Here is a 4,952-nt window from a genome sequence, read left to right as displayed (position 1 = left end):
GATTTTGAAGACGTTGTAGTTGAAGAAAAGATAGATCAAGGTAAGAGCTTTCCATATCTGTTGGTCGTGTTTGCATGCATGATGTATTTATTTTGTTTGATTAGTTTCTAAGTATGTGTTTTCTTTTGTCTTAGGGAGCGTATTATCACTTTTGTGGAACTATTTTGAAGACGTTGTAGTTGAAGAAAAGATAGATCAAGATAAGAGCTTTCCATTTGTGTTGGTCGTGTTTGCATGCATGATGTTTTTATTTTGTTTGATTAGTTTCTAAGTATGTGTTTTCTTTTGTCTTAGGGAGCGTATTATCACTTTTGTGGAACTATTTTGTCATGCGATATGAACTACTAAGTTGAAGATCAAGGTATGAGACTCTGTTCATATTTATGTTCATGTGATAATAGGTCGACTATGTTCATATATTACCGATGATTTGTTCGTGTTTGCATGCAACTGGTATTTAGAAAGGAGCCGGAAAAATGCCTATGTAACTAGCATTTTTGTAAAAAACATGTAATAATATGTTAGCTCCATTAGTATTATTACATGCAAGACGCGTGTGTAATATATTTGTTTATGTGATAATTTGTCAACCCCGTAGAAATATGACTCGTGATATATATATATATGCATGCAATATGTATTTTTAGACTTTTGCTAGCACGGAAATAATTATATGTGTAATATTTTTGTTCATATGAAAATAGGTGGAATTCGCTGATATTATTCTGGTGATATATTATATTCGGAAGGATATCCTTATTTAAACCAGAGGTATGAATGACATATTGTAATTCATCTTCTATTTATTTTATAGATGTAGTGTCACGATAAATGATACAATATAAATTATTATGCGTAGATGTAATGGATGTTGTTAAATTGTTATATGTAAAAAAGATAAGTAATGGATGTTGTTATTACAATGTAAATATAAAAATATGATTTTTAATGGACTAACGATGTAAATATGGCTGCTCGTTAGGTACTATGGAAAATTTGTTAGTGTTTTATGGGCACATCGTACGTGAGGGTCCTTCTGGACTACGGTTGTAGTGAAAGACATGGTTAATGTAGAGTATGCGGCAGTTAGAAGGTGCATCCGATCGGTGTTTGGTTCAGCGATGAATGGAAAAAAAATGACCCTGGAGGCTTTCGTGGTTGAGGGAGGAAATCGTTGGGTTCTGCGACGGGTTACTGGTGAAAGAGCATGGGCGTCGTACATGGGTTTTGCAAGCAATCCCAATAACTCCATGTATGGACAACCCATGGTTTATGTGGAGTTCATTTCTGCCAGTGATGTCGCCGAGTGCAGTAGCGGTGCCGGTGAGGCCGAGTTGGCCATAACTGTAACCCCCGACGCCGGCCCATCGGAACCAAGGGGTGGCCAACAAGTGGCCATAACTGTAGCCCCCGACGCCGGCCCAACGGAACCAACAGGTGGCCAACAAGTGTATGACACGGGATATTGGTCTGCGCTCGTTGACATGAGCGAACATGTCGAGGGATTGCCGGAGGCGCTAGATGATGACGATGATGGTCATTCTTCTGCGTCTTCGGAATCAGATGATGATGAAGTTGTTCCTCCTGAGAAGGCGGTCGCTGCAGCAATCAACCCAGAGTTTTTACAGGTTATGAGCATCACCAATGAATTTCACTCTGTTGCTCGCCTAGACGCGGGGAGTCTGGCCGTTGGACAGATTTTCCCAGATAAGAAATCTGCTAAACAAGCAATACATAGCTATGCAATTGCTATACACAGGCAACATAGAGTGAAGCAGACTGATAAAAAGGAGTTGAAGCTCATATGCATCCATCGCGAAGCGGGTTGCCGCGGAAGAGTTATTGCTCGCCAGAAGCCTGGGGTATGTCTGTTGGGGAACGTCGCATGGGAAACAAAAAATTTCCTACGCGCACGAAGACCTATCATGGTGATGTCCATCTACGAGAGGGGATGAGTGATCTACGTACCCTTGTAGACCGTACAGCAGAAGCGTTAGAGAACGCGGTTGATGTAGTGGAACGTCCTCACGTCCCTCGATCCGCCCCGCGAACAAACCCGCGATCAGTCCCACGATCTAGTACCGAACGGACGGCACCTCCGCGTTCAGCACACGTACAGCTCGACGATGATCTCGGCCTTCTTGATCCAGCAAGAGAGACAGAGAGGTAGAAGAGTTCTCCGGCAGCGTGACGGCGCTCCGGAGGTTGGTGATGACCTTGTCTCAGCAGGGCTCCGCCCGAGCTCCGCAGAAACGCGATCTAGAGGAAAAACCGTGGAGGTATGTGGTCGGGCTGCCATGGAAAAGTCGTCTCAAATCAGCCCTAAAACCTCCATATATATAGGTGGGAGGGAGGGGGCCTTGCCTTGGGATCCAAGGACCCTCAAGGGGGTCGGCCGAGCCAAGGGGGAGGACTCTCCCCCCCCCAAACCGAGTTGGACTAGGTTTGGTGGGAGGGAGTCCCCCTCCCTTCCCACCTCCTCCCTTTTTTTTCTTTCTCTCTTGATTTTCTTCTCCTTGGCGCATAGGGCACTTGTGGCCTGTCCCACCAGCCCACTAAGGGCTGGTGTGTCTCCCCCAAGGCCTATGGGCTTCCCCGGGGTGGGTTGCCCCCCCCCCGGTGAACTCCCGGAACCCATTCGTCATTCCCGGTAACTCCGAAAACCTTCCGGTAATCAAATGAGGTCATCCTATATATCAATCTTCGTTTCCGGACCATTTCGGAAACCCTCGTGACGTCCGTGATCTCATCCGGGACTCCGAACAACATTCGGTAACCAACCATATAACTCAAATACACATAAAATAGCGTCGAACCTTAAGTGTGCAGACCCTACGGGTTCGAGAACTATGTAGACATGACCCGAGAGACTCCTCGGTCAATATCCAATAGCGGGACCTGGATGCCCATATTGGATCCTACATATTCTACGAAGATCTTATCGTTTGAACCTCAGTGCCAAGGATTCGTATAATCCCGTATGTCATTCCCTTTGTCCTTCGGTATGTTACTTGCCCGAGATTCGATCGTCAGTATCCGCATACCTATTTCAATCTCGTTTACCGGCAAGTCTCTTTACTCATTTCGTAATACAAGATCCCGCAACTTACACTAAGTTACATTGCTTGCAAGGCTTGTGTGTGATGTTGTATTACCGAGTGGGCCCTGAGATACCTCTCCGTCACACGGAGTGACAAATCCAGTCTTGATCCATACTAACTCAACTAACACCTTCGGAGATACCTGTAGAGCATATTTATAGTCACCCAGTTACGTTGCGACGTTTGATACACACAAAGCATTCCTCCGGTGTTAGTGAGTCATATGATCTCATGGTCATAGGAATAAATACTTGACACGCAGAAAACAGTAGCAACAAAATGACACGATCAACATGCTACGTCTATTAGTTTGGGTCTAGTCCATCACGTGATTCTCCCAATGACGTGATCCAGTTATCAAGCAACAACACCTTGTTCATAATCAGAAGACACTGACTATCATCGATCAACTGGCTAGCCAACTAGAGGCATGCTAGGGACGGTGTTTTGTCTATGTATCCACACATGTAAATGAGTCTTCATTCAATACAATTATAGCATGGATAATAAACTATTATCTTGATACATGAATTATAATAATAACTATATTTATTATTGCCTCTAGGGCATAATTCCAACAATGTCAGCCATGGCATGTCACAAAAATAGAGCAACATGGTTGTGAGCAAACCGGCACTCTTTCAGAGCACCGCAATGTGACTGCAGAATATGTGTCACTGGTGATGCAAACCATTGTGCAGCAAAGTCTTAATATTAGTATTAGGGCTTTCACACTCCACCACCTATGCATGAGTCGCAGACACAGGAACACGAGGGACAGTACGGTCGTGGTCTTCGTGAACACAGACCGCCTGATCGATTGTCACCCTCCGGTCGTCGGGCAAGGCCAGCTGGTCGTCGTCGCATAGGGTGATTCGTCTATGTATGTGTGCGAACAATTGCATCTCTCTATGTCAGTTTCAAACTTTCAGATGTACGTACAAGACATCTATGTAGTTTCATGAAATAAAAGTTCTCGATATGTTTGAAGTTGCTTCCATAAAATAAGATACATAAAATAAGATTCATAAAATAACATACATAAAATAAGATACATTAAGATGTAGAGTTCATAAAAAAAACTACATAAAGTCGTCGTCATCCTTCGACGATGCAGAGCTCTCGCCCTTTGACGAAGCGCTACTCTTGGCCTTCGTCGATGATGCGCTCTTGGCCTTCGTCGATGACGCGCTCTTGGTACTCGGCATGAAGATATCGTCTTCGTCCTCACTATCGTCAATCCATAAGAAGGGATGTTTTACTCCACCTCCACCGCGTATGTGTTGGCCTTTCTTCTTCCATCTTTCATTCAACCGCAGAAGTTCTTTTCGAATCTCCTCATATGTCCTTGCAGGCCACCCCTTCCTAGCTAATGCGTGGGCAACCTCATTCAGTAGCGTGTCACTACTGATGAGTTCGTCCCATGAAACTATTCTATTATCTATCTTGAAATTGCTAGCTAAGCGCAGAAGACACTCGGACATACCACTATGAAAACTACGATCGAAAGGATAATGAGACATTTTCAGCACACTCCTTACCCACCTTGGTCTGGAGGGGGTTTTATAGGTGCAGCAGAGCGAGCCGAATAACTAATGGCGGGAAAACGAGGAGGGAAAGCGAGGCGGGAAAGCGAGGGCGGGAAAGCGAGGGCGGGAAAGCGAGGCGGGAACAAAATGGCGGCAAAGCTATACGCGGGATAAAATGGCGGGAAAGCGAGGCGGGAAATAAATGGCGGGATAAAATGAACATACACGTAGCTGAAATTAAGATACCCATTGCGGAAACTAAGATACACATTACTGAAAATAAGATACAATTTGCCGAAATTAAGATACATCTTACAGAAAT

At 44.5% G+C, this 4,952-nt stretch overlaps 1 long non-coding RNA gene across 1 annotated transcript; it reads left to right on the top strand.

The window, feature by feature from the left end:
- The first annotated feature begins 318 nt into the window (after positions 1-318).
- LOC123427848 lies at positions 319-1,025 on the top strand. Its single transcript, XR_006622438.1, has 3 exons — positions 319-361; positions 705-771; positions 983-1,025. It is a non-coding gene; the product is annotated as an uncharacterized LOC123427848 (long non-coding RNA).
- The last annotated feature ends 3,927 nt before the right edge of the window (positions 1,026-4,952 follow it).

The sequence above is a fragment of the Hordeum vulgare genome, chromosome 2H (genome assembly GCF_904849725.1).
Source record: "Hordeum vulgare subsp. vulgare chromosome 2H, MorexV3_pseudomolecules_assembly, whole genome shotgun sequence".
Taxonomy (NCBI): Eukaryota; Viridiplantae; Streptophyta; class Magnoliopsida; order Poales; family Poaceae; genus Hordeum; species Hordeum vulgare.
Note: the sequence above shows the minus strand (reverse complement) of the source record. Positions and strands in the feature narration are given on the sequence as shown.